This window comes from Gopherus flavomarginatus, chromosome 16 (assembly GCF_025201925.1).
Source record: "Gopherus flavomarginatus isolate rGopFla2 chromosome 16, rGopFla2.mat.asm, whole genome shotgun sequence".
In the NCBI taxonomy this organism is placed as follows: Eukaryota; Metazoa; Chordata; order Testudines; family Testudinidae; genus Gopherus; species Gopherus flavomarginatus.
The window spans coordinates 6,476,026-6,493,620 of NC_066632.1; the positions used below are offsets into that span (position 1 = coordinate 6,476,026).

Below are 17,595 nucleotides of genomic sequence, written 5' to 3' on the forward strand. Positions count from 1 at the left end.
GTGAGAAGTTGTTTTGACTTTGTGTAGGTTATGTGTAGATAGACTGGCGTCTCTCAGAAATGAGAAAAAGAAGATATCAGGATGACCTATGTATAAACAAAATGCAGCTGTTGCTTATTATTGTCTGTAACAAAAGTATAAATGCTTGTTGTAATTGTTTACCTATTGAGAGACCTGTCTAGGAAGGGGAGACCCTATGTCCTAGTGCACTCTCTCCCTGTTGTAGCTGCTAAACAGAATAAAGTATCTAACTCTGCTGCATCCAAACAAAAAAGCAAGAACTGAGTTTTTCTCCGACAGCCCCATCAGGCACTGGGATCTCAACCCAGAATTCCAAGGGGTGAGGGAGACTGCAGGAACTATGGGATAGCTATGGGATAGCTACCCACAGTGCAATGCTCCAGAAATTGACGCTAGCCTCGGTTACATGGATGCACACCGCCGAATTATTGTGCTTAGTGTGGCCGCGTGCATTCGACTTTATACAATCTGTTTTACAAAACCGGTTTATGTGAAATCAGAATAATCCCGTAGTATAGACATACCCAAAGATACAGAGTCAATATCCATAACTTCAGATACAAACATGATCCATGCATACAAGTAGGATAATCATATTCAGCAAATCATAAGTTTTCCAGTGACGCTGCACATGACTCATCTTGTACAAAATGCCTCATGTCCTAATCATATTATAATCCTGCCACTATGCTGAATATGGGCTGTAGTGTGAGATAGGTCCTAATTTCAAGGCACAGATATTGAGAATGGAACTTCCCCTCTTTGTGGAACAGGAAATAGCCCTCTAGCCAGGGTTGGGAAAACTTCCCAGACTCCCAATTCTGGAGCCTGAATCTACTGACATTTCAGTAGTTACCATCAACCTCAATTTTTGTGGCAACTGCAAACTTTATCAGTGATGATTTTATACTCTCTTCTAGGTCATGAATAAGAATGTTAAATAGCACAGGGCCAAGAACCAATCCCTGCGGGAACCTGCTAGAAAGAAACCCACTCGACCATGGTTCCCCATTAACTATCACAGTTTTTAATCTATTTAATGTATGCCGTGTTTATTTTGTACCTTTCTAGTCAAAATATTGTGCTGAACCAACTCCTATGCCTACGTATATTACATCAGTACTATTAGCTGCAAGTAAACGTTTGATCTCATCCAATAAGGATATCCAGTTAGTTTGATAGGATCTATTCAGGGCCGGTGCAACCATTTAGGTGGACTAGGTGGTTGCCTAGGGCGCCAAGATTTGGGGGCGCCAAAAAGCAGCCCCCCCCCAAATTTTTTAAGTGGTTGAGCAGCCGCTGCTGCTGGGATCAAGAGGGACTCTGAGCTGCCGGGGGCATCGGCAGCGAGCAGCCCAGGGTGTCCCCTGGGTCAGGGTGCCGCCGCGGCAGCCAGCAGCCCAGGGTTTATAGGCGGCAGGTTCTATATGCTTGCGGTGCTCGAGCACCAGCAATATTCAGGGCTGGGGGCCCAGCTCCAGCAATATTTGGAGCTGGGTCTCTCCCCCGGCCCCGCCTGGATCGGGCCCCGGCCCCCGCGGGTCTCCTCCGCCCCCGCCCCGCCGGGTCCCTGCCTGACAGAAAGCAGCGCAGCGTCTCTCCCCTGCCTGCTTCTGTTGCTGGAGTAGAGCGGCTTCCGGCAGAACTGCTGTCTGCTGCCCCAGGGTCCTAGTGCCCCCGAACGCCTACTGGCAGGGCAGGCTGCCCTTACCCTGTGCTTCTGGCCTCGCCCTGAGTCTCTCCAACACCCCAAACCCCTCAGCCCCCACACCCTAATCCTCTGCCTCAGCCCTGAGCCCCCCCACATCATGAATCCCTCATCCTCAGCCTCAATCCTCATCCCCTGCACCCTAATCCTCTTCCTCAGCTCCCCCTGCATCATGAACCCCTCATCCTCAGCCCCAATCCTCATCCTCCTGCACCCTAATGCTCTTCCCCAGCCCTCATCCCCCTGCATCATGAACCCCTCCTCCTCAGCCCCAACCCTCATCCTCCTGCACCCTAATGCTCTTCCCCAGCCCTGAGCCCCCTGCAGCATGAACCCCTCCTCCTCAGCCCCAGCCCTCATCCTCCTGCACCCTAACGCTCTTCCCCAGCCCTGAGCCCCCTGCATCATGAATCCCTCATCCTCAGCCTCAATCCTCATCCCCTGCACACTAATCCTCTTTCTCAGCTCCCCCTGCATCATGAACCCCTCCTCCTCAGCCCCAACCCTCATCTTTCTGCACCCTAACGCTCTTCCCCAGCCCTGAGCCCCCTGCATCATGAATCCCTCATCCTCAGCCCCAACCCTCATCCTCCTGCACCCTAACGCTCTTCCCCAGCCCTGAGCCCCCTGCAGCATGAACCCCTCATCCTCAGCCCCACAGCCCTCATCCCACACCCCAGCCCTCTGCCCTAGCCCTGAGCTCCGTCCTGCATCATGATTCCTCATCCTCAGCCCCAACCCTCATCCCCCTGCACTCCCTCCCAGAGCCTGCGCCCCTCACCCTTTCCTACACCCCCACTCCCAGTCTGCACCCAAACTCCATCCCAAAGCCTACACCCCTCACCCCATCCTGCACACCCACCTCCTGCCCCAGCCCAGAGCCTGCAACCAGCACCCAAACTCCATTCCAAAGCCTGCACCCCTCCTGACCCTAATCCCCAGCCTAGGACCTGCACCCCAGAGCTCCCACCTCAAACCTCTCCCAGAGCCTTAGGCAAGTGGGGGTGGAGTTTGGGGGGGCAGGTTCTGGGCACCATCATAATTTCTACAAACTTGCCACCCATGCCTGGGTCAGCGTGCCACGAGCAGCCCAGGGGTTCCACTGTGCAGTTGCTGCTTCACTTCTCCTGCCTCCCAGGCTTGTGGCGCCAATCATCTGTTTGGCACCGCAAGCCTGGGAGGAGAAATAGAGCAGGGCAGCGTGCTCGGGGAGGACACAGAGCAGAGGTGAGCTGGGGTGGGGAGGTACCGCAAGGCTCCTCGGGCCAAGGGGTGGGGAGCAGCCGCGGGGGTGGGGGGCACACTTCAGGGCGAGGAGCTGCTGCAGGGCTGGGGGGAGCACAAGGTGGAAGTTTTGCCTAGGGCGTGAAACTTCCTTGCACTGGCCCTGGATCTATTGTGTCTACACTTTTTTAATGGGTACTGATTACATTACCCTCCTTTAATTCTTTATTAATGAAATCCAGTATCGGCTGCTCCGTTCTCTTGCCCAGTGTTGATTTCAGACTGACACACTTGTAATTAGCTGCGTCATCTCTTTTATACTTTTTAAATATTGACACAGAATTAGCTTTATTCCAGTCTTCTGGAATTTCCCAAGTGTTCCAAGTCCTAATTAAAATCAACATGAACAGTCCACCACGCTCCTCCAGCAGGTCTTTCAGAACTCTAGTTATCTGATTTAAACATATCTAACTTTAATAGCTGCTGTTTAACGTCCCCGTGAGTTACTTTTGGAATGGAAAGACTGTCAGCGTCAACATCTTATGATATGAGTTACATCATCTGTTTTTCTCCAAATTCAGGAGAGAAATATTTATTGAACACTTTTACCTCTTCTGCATGATTGTTGATAATTCTGCCATTTCCATCTAGTAATTTACCACTGCCATTGTTAGGATTAATTTTGTACTTTTAAAAACTTCCTTCTTATTGTCATTGGTTGATCATTGCTTTCTGATAGCTTCCTTGGCCAACTTTCTACAATTCTGACCTTCTAACTTAGATTCTTTACTATTGACTTCCCCTTTCTTCCATATATTTTATTTGGAGAGTGTTGGGTTTCCTACCAGGGAGACACCAGCAGGGTCCAGAGACAGCCTCATCTCCTGTATTAAGCTCTGGCTAGTAGCTATGTGATAAATGTGATGACCATGCTTCCATCTGTCAGCTGGGAGACACAAAGGTTCTCTCTTTCCACCCTCGGATGCCTCCTGGCTGCTCTAGGCAAAGTGAGGTGGGACTCTGTTAACATGTGACTCCCAGAGCTTCCATTTACCTTGTGCTGCTGTTCTGTGAATAGTGGGGTTGTGAGTGGGGCAGCAGATACTGAGAGTTGGACCCTTGCTCTTTCAGGGGCCGGTGACTTTTGAGGAGGTGGCTGTGTATTTCACCATGAAGGAATGGGCTCTGCTGGACCTGTTCAGAGAGCCCTCTACAGGGAAGTCATGCAAGAGAACTATGAGACAGTGGTCTAGCTGGGTAAGGAGTCCTGTCTCCTGGGTTATTAGAAGCTCTAAAGAACCTGAGCAGTAATAACTTTATATCTTTATTCATCATCCAAGTTTTGACAAGTTTCCTTGCCCCCCTTTTTTTCCTTATCTCCAATACACTAGCAGGCAGCAGGGAGGGATGAGGTAATGAGAGACGAGGAGGGAACAGAAGAAGCTCCCGAGGTGCTGGGAGGTGGTGCCCCTCGAGTGATGAGAAGAAGGCTATGTTTACTAAACCGTATCGCTAAATCGACCATGGCTAGATCGATCTCAGAGAGTCAATCCAGGCTGTAGTGTCGACTTGCCCTTAATAACCCATTTCTTTATGTTCACCTCCTTGCCCCTCCACGCATGTTCCAAGCTAATAAGCAATACTCTGATTGTGACATCTTACCTCTAGCGAGTATAAAATTGCCCACAAGACGTGAGACTAGGTCATAGATCATAAAATCAGGTTGGGGTCAAGAAGAGTGAGAGTTTGGAGAGAGTCTCTTCCCCCTTCATCCCATCTGCAGCAGCCACAAGCTGTCTTCCCTCCAGGCTCCTTGGATCTTTGAGCCCATCCCTCCTGAGGTTGCATGACCCAGTTCTTGTTTCTTACATTCTCCTTTTCCGGAAGAATTAGAGGCTGTTGCTCCTGACTTTTAGCGTTTAATTCCCCAGCCTTCTCCTCACATTGGGGGAGTTTAATTCTCTCTCCCATTACGCCTGAGTCACTAGATGTCCTAATGCCCCAAAATGTATTTTTGCAATGTCACAGTTCAGGGGTAGCTAAGCCTTTGACTTGCCTCCATGGTCTGCTCAAGAAATGGCCCCTCAGGTACCAGGCCTCTAGCCAGCCCCTCTCTATGGGTAGGGACCCACATGCCTCTCCTTTTTGATCAGTGTGAGAGGATTGCAGCTTGTCCTCCACTGTGTTTGCTGGACTAACGTCCAGTTCCTGTGCTTTGCTTTCTCTCCAGGAGCTGTGAGCAGTGTGTCTGAGATAGAGGTGGGATTTTTGGTGATACTTGTATGACGCCAATACACACCTCAGTTTCCTGCTGTGATTGGTATTGCTATGATTATAAAGAGCAGGAGACATGAAGTGTTTTGTCACTTAGCTGTCATGGGGTGATATGAATGGGTCATTAAGGACTGTCTGGGAGTAACCTACATCAATGGAATACCCGACAGAGACAAGGGAATGACTGTCACCCAGGGCTGCCCAGAGGATTCAAGGGGCCTGAGATCTTTGGCAGCATGTCCCCCTTACCCTCTCTGACACCACAGAGCATTTCCCCCATGTCCTCCTTACCAGCTCTGATGCCGCAGAGCATTTATCCTGTGTCCCCGTTCCCTGTTCCTGTTCCCTCTCCTGTTTGACTCAGTTTATATAGTAATATTCTCAGCTATGCTTTTGCTTAACCAATCGTTGTACTGAAATTTAACTAACTAATCCTAACACATTGAAACCTAATTCTCTAACCAATTGTATCCCACTACTCTAATTAACTTACACCTAGCAAAATTATTATACAGCAAACAAAAACAGTTAGAGAACCAGACTGATTAACATTGTGAAAGTGATGGCCATAAAGATAAAACAATATAAAAATGAGGGTTTCACAACCACAAACATTGAGAAGTGATTTCTTGCCAAACAGGCTGCTATCCAACTAAGTTTTCTTTAACCATCTTAAGATCTGTTTCTTTATCTGGTGGTGATGGGCACTATCAGGATAGGATCATCTTCCTAACAGCCCAATAGCACCTTATTTCAGTGTGACTGGTTTGGGATGTGAGGATGTGACCCTTCGCTTCCCAGCTTATGGCTGAACCTGCTGCTTAGCCAAAGGCCTTAGCCTAAGAACAAGGCCTCAGACTGTCACAGTAAGAGAAGGCCCTTACAAATACAGACAGTGATTTTGATTCTTTGTTTTCATACTCCTGTAAGTAGCTAAGTGATAAAAATACACCTAAGTTCTTAAACTATAGGCTTTACAAGCAGGCCTGAATATCTCTATTCTAACAGTGGGTTCTATCCCTTCTTGCATTCTGTATCTGTCTTGTGTAATTAGATTGTAAATTCTTCAGGGCATGGACCATCTACTATTCTCTGTTTGTACTTTGCCTAGCACAATGGGGACCCACTGTTAGGGGGTCCTTAGGCACTAAGGTAATGAATATGATTTATAACCATAATAACTCTCCGGCTACTTTGAGCCAAGGAAGCTGGCCTTGGGATGTTACTGCTTAAAAATGAGCTGGGGGTTAAAACCATGGACTATTCTTTGTGACAAGTATCCCACAAATTCCACTGACCTCCCTCGTTTTCTTTGCCTGCAGCAGGGTTTCCAGTTTCCAAAGCTGATGTGATCTCACAGCTTGAATGAGGGGAAGAGCTGTAGGTCCCAGACCTCCAGGGCTCTGAGATAGAAGTGCTTCCAAGAGCTGCCTTCCCAGGTGAGGACTTGGTTAAACCAACTCAACAACTGTGTGGGAATGCAGGAAACATTGGAGATGCCCTACAAAGACCCTGTAAGCTCTCCAAGTTCAGGATTGTTCCCTGCAGATGTGGAATCATTATGGCAGATGTGACTCATGGCTTCCCTCCTATTCTGACTGACAACTGGCAGCAGGCCGCTCCCCGATCTCACTTTCCCCTGAGTGTTCTCAGAAGATGCAGACAATAACTGATCCCTTCTTCTCTCCTCTGGGGAAGGTTTTGAGGAAAATCAGCTCCTGATAGGTTTGATCTCTCCCACACATATTTTGGATTGTTATCTCTTTTTCCATTCCTCTCTCTGAGATTTTCTTTCTTTCCGGTGCAGGTGGTGATCTATGTCTGGATTCTCTCTGTCTCCCTTCAGGTGATGGGATGGTGAGTCAGAATGAGGAGGAGAAATCTCATCAGGAAGATGCTGAGCAAGGAGAACCACATGGAACTTTATCAGGAAGATCCAAAGGGAATGTTTCCGGGAGTTGTACACTCTCAGAAAATACAAAAGCCTGTGAGACTCAGCAGAGGCCGGAGGGAAAGTTTAGTATCCTCTCAGACCTTGTAACAAGTGACAGAATCAACTTGGAAGAGACACGCTACATATGCCATGAGTGTGGGAAAAGCTTTAGTCAGAGCTCTGCCCTTTTCAGACATCAGAGAATCCACACAGGTGAGAAACCTTATGAATGCTCTGAGTGTGGGAAATGCTTCACCCTCATCTCACATCCAGGACCAGCGCTAGAGTTTTGGGCACCCTAGGCGGATGGCAATTTCGCTGCCCCGCGCACTGGTCCCGCGGCTCCGGTAGAGCTGCCGCAGTGGTGTCTGCGGAAGGTCCACTGGAGCCGTGCAAGCAGCCAACCGTCTGCAGGCACGACTACGGCAGCTCCACGGGAGCTGCCCGTCACCCCCTCCGGACACCCTGGACTGCCGGCTGCCGCAGCGGTGCCCTGACCCAGGGTCAGGGCGCCTCCATGGCAGCCGGCAGCCCGGGGTTTCCCTGGGCCAGGGCTCCCGCCTCTGGGCTACCGGCTGCCAGGGTGGCGCCCTGACCCAGGAGACCCCCTGGACTGCCGGCTGCCACGGAGGTGCCCTGACCCGGGGTACACCCTTTGCTGCGGGCTGCCGCAGAGGTGCCCTGACCCGGGGGACACCCTGGGCTGCGGGCTGCCGCGGAGGTGCCCTGACCCAGGGGACACCCTGGGCTGCCGGACGCCGCGGAGGTGCCCTGACCCAGGGGACACCCTGGGCTGCGGGCTGCCGTGGAGGCGCCCTGACCTGGAGGACACCCTGGGCTGCCAGCTGCCATGGAGGCGCCCTGACCTAGAGGACACCCTTGGCTGCCAGCTGCCATGGAGGCGACCTGACCCAGAGGACACCCTAGGCTGCCGGCTGCCACTGGCAGCTCAGACTCCCTCTCTTGTCCCAGCAGCAGCGGCTGCTCAACCATTTAAAAAAAATGTGGGGGCGCTTTTTGACACCCTCAAATCTCAGCGCCCTAGGCAACCACCTAGTTTGCCTAAATGGTTGCACCGGCCCTGCTCACATCAGCGAATCCATACAGGAGAAGCGCCCCACACATGCTCAGAGTGCGGGAAAATCTTTAGTCGGAGCTTTACCCTGAACACACGTTGTAGATCCACGCAGGAGAGAAGCCCTGCACACGCGTTGCGTGTGGGAAAAGCTTCAATTAGCGCTCAAACCTTATCACACATCAGAGAATCCACATGGGTGACAAACCCTGTGGATGCTCTGTGTGTGAGAAATGTTACTTCAATCATTCAGGCCTCATCTTACGTCATAGAATCAACACAAGAGAAAGGTCCCACACATGCTCTGGGTGCAGGAAAAGCTTCAGTCAGCGCTTAAGCTTCATGAGACATCAGAAAATCCACATGAGAGAGAATTGTAATAAATCCCGTGACTAGGCTTGGCCAAAATTTCTTTTAAAAACAATCACATTTGCTAATTCCCACATAGTGATTTTTGTACCATCTTCACCGTGGTCTCTCAGCTCCACTAGATAAGTTGCCTTCTTCTGCCTTTTGCACCTCATCTTTCTTTGGACTCAGTCCTATGATCTTTTCTATCAACTCCTTTCTTTTTGAGTCATAGGAGTGTGTGTCCCTCCTGCCAGGAATGTTCATCAGCTCCAGGTGGGGGAGAGAGGTTTGATCCCAACAAGGGACACTTGTTGCAGGCACAGAGGGTACCTGAGGCAAGCAACAGTGGTACGCGCCTGGAGTGCTTAGCGCCAATAAACACACCAGGGTGGAGAAGCGAGCAAAGTTTATTTGAGATCTCAAAGCGGTACTGGGAGACACAGCACGCCTCAGATCCAGCACACACAATACAAGTAGGTTACCTTTTTTCTACTTTACTTTTAACTAAGCCCTTCCCTTTTCCCTCCCTCCCCCTTGTAGCAGTTACATTAAGCAGTTACACTAAACAGTTAATCAAAGCTGGCGACTACAAGTCTCGCTTGTTAGGTCCACTCCTTTGAATTACGACCTTGTCCTTTCTTCTTTGTGAACTGTTATCTCCTCTCCCTCGGCCAAAAGTATGCAGGCCTCGTTAGTTCTGCCTTATACTGGTTTGAGCTGTATGGCAACTGATAACGGATGTTGCACCTGGCCTTTTCTATTTATTGGCCTGTTAGGTCAATTAGAATTTAAACATGGAAGGACTTTTGCTCACCAGAGGACTAAAACAGGGAGACTTTATATCCTTATTGCCTTCCACTTTTCCAAGTTACTTAGGGTTATGCTTTGTGAACCAACACACTGAGGCAAAAACTACTTCTGCCTTCCATCCACTAGGACTGTATATGTCGTTGGCTGCTCAAGTTAGTGATCTTAATGTAAAAGTTGTAGTGCAGATGCAGCCCAGGTGCAGTGGTTGGCATTAGTTTTCCCCTTGACCTGACCTAAACTCCATCACTTTTCCTAGTCTAAACAAACTCTGAGCATCACAGTTATACTGTTCCCCCATTTCAAAGCAATTGCTAGTCATCAAGTTCTCCCTTGGGGAACAAATTGTTTCATTCCCAGTTGCTCTGATGTTGCTTCAGGTTGTGCTGGAGAGCAGATATTTTTATTATCATTTTCCGCACTTAAAATATATTGAACTATAACAAAGAGCAGGAACAGGCCAGGGATAGGGAAAAAAGTCATTTCACCCATTGTAACAACAGACGTAGTTAGGGTAAGTCAGAGGGAATCCCTTATTCCTCATCACTATTCTCCTTCAATCAGTGCTAGAACCTAAGAATCCTTTTCCTTTCCCCAGTTGTGGGATGGGAGATTTCCAAAAGTGCTCCCTGTGCTATAGTACATGGCTAAGCTCAGAGAATAAACCCTAAATCTCCCCTGAGTTTTGCTTTTTGAATTCTGTATTTCCGATTACTTCAAGCCTGGGCATTGTGATTATTTACCAGTTTCTCTAGTACTGTTCCTACCACTGTTTCTGTAACATTTTTTGTTTTTTATGGGGCAGGGTTGTTATTCCTTTGTCTAACCCCAACCTGGAAGGCCAGGGTGTCTGTTTTCTGTGGCTCCTCCCCACAGACAAATCTGACATGGTTGAACCTGCCAGGAGCAAATAAAAAACCCCACTGGTCACATACACAGAGCAGACAGACACACACAAGACACAGAAGAAACTGAATTATATGAGCTATCTACATTTCCACTTTCCCACAGCATGTTAGTTCTGAAGGTTGTTTTAATTTGTTTATTTTCTTAGAACCAGAAATGGAGAAAGAGAACACTGGAGTCAGTGGAATTACAGCAGGAAGGGATAAGTCTCATGATTCATCACTAACCAAAGGCTTTGTAAACAGAGCGATAATGTTACTGAATGGTCTGGCTAACCCTGCAGTTAGACACAATCAGCTCTATGGTGGTAAATTGACAGAGGCTCTGCTGCTGATCATGAAATAGCAGCTGTTTAAAGGTAATGTGCTTCTATTTCAGTGCCTCTGGAAGTACAGAAAACAATGATCTGTGTAAAAGGAAAGTTGCCATTTCTCAGAGCCCCAATTTCTGTTGTGTGTGTACAGGAAGGTTTGAATGTGTAGCAGGTAGTTTGGTAAAGCTTAGCTATTTTATGTGTGTAACAGGCTCCTGCCCATCTCCAGCAGCGGTTTCAATCACATACTATGGCAACTTACCGAATGTGACACAAATTAGTCAATTCCTCCCCATATTCAGTCTCTGACCGGAATGTTAGAATGAGGCAGAGAACCGGGAAAGCATCACAGCAGGAATACATTAAAAAGTGAGATTAATCAGAGCTGGGATGCAGACAGAGCCTGTTCTACAGCTGGTGAAGTGACAGGGACACACTCCCACGAGTGCTGGCTCTGAAATAACAGCCGAAGCAGATCGAAGAGAATGAGCTCCTGTGGGAGCTAAGGGCAGCTGCCCTGTCAGTGCATCACTCACCTAGCCGGTGTTACACAAAACACAGCACTTCCCCTCTGGAAGAGAAACACTTCCCCCCACTGCCACCACTTCATTATGCTGTCCATGAGGCTGTTTGTCCTGCAGGACTTTGATCTCTTCAGGTGATCCATGGTGATTTATAACAGAGCCATTAGGAGAGCAGGAGTCATCCCAATGGAAATCTCTCCACTTCTTTCTTAGTGCTTAGCCCTGGCTTTGGAGATGACATTAGCCTTATCCTGTCTTGAGTTTAGGTAGGATTTTGATCACCTTCTGGGGCTTGGCAGCTTAGAACTTTTGAGGGCTTTTCTCTGCCTTTTTGGTCCCCACAGCAGTCAGTACGTTCTAGACATGGGCACAGTGACCTTCCTGAGGATCTGACAGCTTTAGCCAGCTTCTCGGGGGCTATTTTCCTGCTCACAGCCACTGTCTTCTTCTCATGCCTTGTCCTGGGGGCCCAGCTGCTGGTTGAACGTGAAGGAGCCAAAGTGCTGGTGACTTTAGCCCGCACCAAGTTGCCTTTGCTGGTCAGACTCCTGAACCCCAACTGGACGTGGTTCTTGTTCTTCTGCACAGCACAGCCCTGGAGAAGAGGGATCTGCAAATGGACATTCCTATGATCCCTTTGTTTAACGGATGAAAACATAAACTAGACACTTAGAGGACTGGAACAGATTTCAGCTGATGGGCAGGTTTGCTAGGTTTTTATGCATTTGGACAGTGAAATGTTGAGTGTTTACATTCATTTCAAGCATCCCCGTATAGTGGAGCCCCTGAACATACTAGAGAATGGAAATTAAAATGTTTCCCCTTTTTTCAAAAATAAAAGTAAAATAAGAGGCTTCTTAGAAGGCACTTGGATTTGAAGCAAGGACCACTTGGTCTGCAGTCAAACACTCTACCACTTAGCTGTACGCCCATGAGAGCAGATACTTTCCCCATTGTAGCTGAAGCACATCAGTGATTCGAATAGCAGAGCCAGGTTCTCGCTGGGGCACAGAGATTTTTCGGGGAGTTGGTGGCTCCTTTCTTTCCTCACTCTGGAGTAAACTCATGGTACATGTTTTATGGAATAACAACAGCAGCTTGAAGAAAGAGGAGAGTGAATATCTCCCTCTCAGGGCTGAAGGTGGCCACGTCCCCTCTGTCTGACCGTTGCCATTGCAGAAGAGAAAGTTTCAATGGAATTGAATGCCCTGGCTCAGACTAGAGACACAGAAAGGTTTTGCTGTTCGCTGAACAGCAAAGAAAATTGTGTCTGTATGTGAAACTGAGGAGCGACATGAAATGCCCACAGAGTGGCACAATGGCCTAAGCTAAGGCAAGAGGGTGAAGGAATGGGGCTGAGGAATGACTGAAGTGGACTCACCTGGGATTGAAATGACATTTGTTTGTGTTGGGTAGTGAGAAATGTGACATTAATTCAGATGCAGGGTTGAGGCTTCTTTAGCTCCTTGTAGAACTTGAACTTGATTTCCCAGAAGGGAGAAAGGGAAAGTCTGGAGCTGCCTTTAGTCCCTGGCTGGAGCAGTGTATAAAAAAGTCTCCAGACACGCAGCTGGCAATTACAGGCCACTAAGGCTAGCTTCAATAGCAGGCAAATTGGGTGAAATTGTAGAGCCCAATTGTTAGACACATAGGTAAACAGAATTTGTTGGGTGTAGCGGGGTGGTTACCTGTTCCTGCCCTGTGGGGCTTGAAACAGCCCAGGAGAGGGCTGTGGCTGGGGAAAGAAGCCTGGACTGAGTGGGGAAAGTAGGCTCAGCTGTGGCCATGCCCCAATCAGGCCCAGCTGGCCCCTAGAAGAGGCTGTGAGCCAGAAGTCCAGTCAGTCTCCCTCTGCTTATAGTGAGAGAAGGGCTTGGCTGCAGGGATCCAAGCAAGGCATCTAGCTTGGGAGCAGGGCTGGGAAAGGGCCAGAGGAGCTGGGAGCTCTGGTCTGGAAAGCCCCAGGCTGCAGGTCTGACTATAGGCTGAATAGGTGCAGGGTTGCAATGGGGCAGCCCATGGGGAAGCAGAGGTGGCAGGTCCAAACCCCTTTGTTTGTGATGGGTGGCTCATACTGCAGTCTGCCCCAGTGAATGGGGGCTAGATGGAGACTGGGCAGTAGCCAAGACTGAGGTGAAGTGGGGATAGTGAGTGGGGGTTCCCCTGGAGGGCGAGACCCAGAACTGTGGGGGTACTGCCAGGGGGCAGCACCCTGTAAAAGGGCACCGGGGTCCTGGGAGGGACAGGGGGCCAGCTGCAGTAAGGTGGATCACTGGTCTGCAGAGGGCACACTGATGGCTGGAGAGCTAATTCCCAAGACGACCAGGAGGAGTTGCTGCCGGTTGAGTCTTCCCCCGCTTACATTGGGGAAGAATGAACATGGTTTTTGTAAAGGAAAATCATGCCTCACAGATCTACTATAATTCTTTGAGGGAGTCAACAAGCATGTGAATAAAGGTGATCCTGTAGATATAGTATACTCAGATTTTCATAAAACCTTTGACAAGGTCTCTCCCCAAAGGCTCTGAAGCAAAATGGGATAAGATGGACAGTCCTCTCTGGGATAGGTAACTGGTTCAAATGCAAGAAAGAAAGGGTCTGATTTTCCGAATGGAGAGAGGTAAATAGTGGTGTCCCCCTGGGGTGTCTACTGGGACCAGCACTGTTCAACTTACTCCTAAGTGATCTGGAAAAAGGGATAAACAGTGAGATGGCAACATTTGCAGATGATACAAACCAACTCAAGTTAGTTACGTCCAAAAAAGAGTGCAAAGTGTGACAAAGGGATCTCACCAAACGGAGTGACTGGGCAGCAAAAAGGCAGATGAAATTCAATGTGGATCAGTGCAAAGTAATGCACATGGGAAAACATGATCCCAATTCTGCATCTAAACTGACGGGGTCTAAATTAGCTCTTACAACTTACGAAAGAGATCTTGGAGTCACTGTGTATACTTCTCTGAAAACATCTATTCCATGTGCATCAGCAGTCAAAAAAGCAAACAAAATGTTTGGAAGTCATTAGGAAAGGGATGGCTAGCAAGACAGAAATATAATATTGGCTATCTATAAATCTATGGTATGCCCACATCTTGAATACTGGAGCTGGTCCCCCATCTCAAAAAGATATATCAGAATTTGAAAAGATACAGAAAAGGGCAACCAAAATGATTAGGGGTCTGGAACAGTTTCCACGTGTGGTGAGATTAATAAGACTGAGGGGAGTTTTCAGCTTGGAAAAGAGATGACTAAGGGGGGGGCTAGGATAGAGGTCTATAAAATGATGACGGGTTTGGATGAAGTAAATAAAGACGTATCAGAGGGGGAGCCGTGTTAGTCTGGATCTGTAAGGAAGTGCTATTTACTCCTCATAACACAAGAACTAGAGGTCACCCGATGAAATGAATAGACAGCAGGTTTAAAACAAACCAAAGGAAAAGACGGTTACTCACCTTTGTAACTGTTGTTCTTCGAGATGTGTTGCTCATATCCATTCCAATTAGGTGTGTGCGCCATGTGCACGTTCGTCAGAAGATTTTTACCCTAGCAACACTCAGTGGAGTGGCACCGCTATGGTGCCAGATATATACCCCTGCTGATCCCACCGTCCCTCAGTTCCTTCTTGCCGGCTACTCCGACAGAGGGGAACGAGGGCGGGTTTGGAATGGATATGAGCAACACATCTCGAAGAACAACAGTTACAAAGGTGAGTAACCGTCTTTTCTTCTTCGAGTGCTTGCTCATATCGATTCCAATTACGTGATTCCCAAGCCTTACCTAGGCGGTGGGATCGGAGTGAGATGTTGCGGAAAATAAGACCACTGAGCCAAAGGTGGCATTGTCTCTAGACTACTGGACCAATGCGTAGTGTGATGCAAAGGTGTGGATGGAAGACCAGGTAGCCGCACGACGTATTTCCTGGACGGGAACATGGGCCAGGAAAGCGGCAGATGAGGCTTGAGCCCGAGTAGAATGGGCGGTGAGATGGCCAGCCGGAACTTGAGCCAAGTCATAGCAAGTCCGGATACAGGGTGTCACCCAAGATGAGATTTGTTGGGAAGAGACCGGCAGCCTTTCATCCAGGCTGCAACAGCTACAAAGAGCTGAGGCGAACATCGGAAGGGTTTGGCCCTCTCGATATAAAAAGCGAGAGCCCTGCGGACATCCAAAGTATGCAGCTGTTGCTCCCGACACGATGAGTGCGGCTTTGGGAAAAAAGCTGGTAGAAAGATGTCTTGATTAACGTGGAAGGCAGAGACCACCTTAGGGAGGAATGCCGGGTGCGGTCGCAGCTGTACCTTGTCCTTGTGGAACACCGTATACAGGGGAGCCTCAGTCAAAGCTCGAAGTTCCAAGACTCATCTAGCCGAGGTGATAGCGACGAGGAAGGCTGTCTTCCAGGAAAGGTACAGCAGCGAGCATGTGGCTAAAGGCTCAAAAGGAGGACCCATAAGCCTAGCTAACACCAGGTTTAGATCCCAGGTAGGGGTCGGGCGTTTGACCTGAGGGTACAGCCATTTTATCTTTTTGGCTTGCTAAACTCCCTCCCAACCTTGTGGGGTCACAGACCCGGTATTGAGCCTGAGCTGGGATGTCTACACTGCAAATTTACCACCCCATGGCCCAAGCCCCAGAAGCCTGAGCTGGCATGGGGCAGCCCTGGGTGTTTCACTGAAGTGTGGGCATAGCCTAGCATTACATCTACACTGCCATTAACACACCCAAGTCACTATTCTCAAACCTGGGTCAGCTGATTCAGGCTTGTGCGGCTTGTGCTGAAGGGTAATAAAATTACAGTGTAGAAACTCGGGCTTGAGTCTGGCCTCTGAGACCCCACGAGGGGTGAGGGTCTCCCAGCCTGGGCTCCAGTCTGAGCCCAAATGTCTACACTGCAGGTTTTAGCCTCACAACCTGAGCCCCAGGAGCCCAGATCAGATCACCCAGGCCAGCTGGGCCGCAGGGCTTTTATCACAGTATAGATGCACTCTCAGGGTATGTCTCCATTGCAATGTAAGCCCAGGGTTAGTAGAAGTCATGTCAGCAGCTCCAACACATAAACATAAACCACGAGGAAAAGACCCACCCACAGATAAGCTGGGCAGTGTCCTTCTCCCTACGGTTCGTAAGTCCAGCAACCAAAAGTCCTTTAACATGAGCCATCCCCTCTCTGCACCCCACTCACAGCTGTTGTCCTTAGTCAGTGCAAGCCCAGAGGTGTCTCTGTAGAGTTCACCTGCCATCCTGGGTGGAAAAGGGGGAAAATAAGAAGCACTGTACTCACTATGTTGTCTAGGGCCTCACTCATCCCTCCACAGCCACCCTGTCCTAAACTTGGTCTAACACATACCTTTTAGTATCAGGACCCAGGCCCCGACCCACTTGGCTTTGGAACCCATGTCCCCTGCCTGGCAAGTGCTATTGAATTGAGAGTGAGTCCCTCCACCGGGGTCTGCCAAGCACAGTTCTGCTGCCCTTGATTCACACAACAAGAATAACAACCCTTTATTTCTCCTGCCCCAATAACCAGGAGACTGGGAATCCAACACCAGCCAAAAGAGTTCATTTAGGCAAGCAATCCAACCTATTTCCAACATACTGTAAAATCCACATGCAGACTCATACAGGAAACCTTGCAAGAAAATCTTCCTGAGGGGGTCTGAAGCACCTGCTGCTGGAGGGAAGGAGGGAGCTGTGGGTTGGGATTGAGGAGCAGTGTGAGGAGGAGGGGCCTGTGGGTTGGGATTGAGAGACACTGGGAATAGGAGGAGGCTGTGGGTTGGGACAGAGGAGACGGGTGAAGAGGAGCAGGCTCTGGTTGGGAGTGCGGAGCAGTGAGCATAGGAGGGACTGAGGGTTGGGATTGAGGGACACTAGGCAAAGAGGGGACATGGGCTTGGGCTGAAGAGCATCCTCATTTGGGGATCCAGCAGGACAGTGGAAAGCAGCAGGTGATTCTAATTCCATAGGGATATTTTGTGTGTGTGTGTGTGCAGGGGAGGAACATGCCATATGCCCAGAGGCCTTTATTCTTCCAGCCTGCAAGGACAGAGGGGCTGTCAGGAAGTTGCCCCTTCGATCTCCCCCACACAAAGGCCCTTCTTAGGAAAGACAAAATCCTGAAGAGAAAAAATAACATCAAACAGGACTCCAGAAAGACAGATTTTTAAGATATAGTGAGTAGTTTATCACCTGACCAGGGCCTTGAACCCTGGACCCTCAGATTAAGATGAGCTAGCCAGGCTCACAAAGCAGAAGAGCAAGATGGTGCAGAGGTGAAGCTAGTCAGAAAAAAAGAGAGCAGGAAACAATAGGGGAAACCTGCTGCTCTCTCTCTCTTCCCAGCCCTGGCCTGGCCTGGTATTAGTGCTGGTTAAAAAGAGGGGGAAATAGCAGCATCTACCAGCCTTTCATAGCTGTACAAGACTCAGGCTCAATACAGAGGTGCCCATCTGCAAGTGC

At 49.1% G+C, this 17,595-nt stretch overlaps 1 long non-coding RNA gene across 4 annotated transcripts in view; it reads left to right on the plus strand.

Annotated features, from left to right (window-relative positions):
- Nucleotides 1-4,189: 4,189 nt before the first annotated feature.
- Nucleotides 4,190-17,595, plus strand: part of LOC127035300 (uncharacterized) — a 28,032-nt gene continuing 14,626 nt past the window's right edge. For 2 of the 4 annotated variants that reach the window (XR_007769637.1, XR_007769638.1), the window contains exons 1-4: nucleotides 4,191-4,210; nucleotides 6,550-6,666; nucleotides 7,035-7,373; nucleotides 8,819-9,059. This is a non-coding gene — a long non-coding RNA (uncharacterized LOC127035300). Of the gene's footprint in view, nucleotides 4,211-6,549; nucleotides 6,667-7,034; nucleotides 7,374-8,818; nucleotides 9,060-17,595 lie in introns of all 4 variants that reach the window. The other 2 variants (XR_007769640.1, XR_007769639.1) reach the window with 2 other exon arrangements.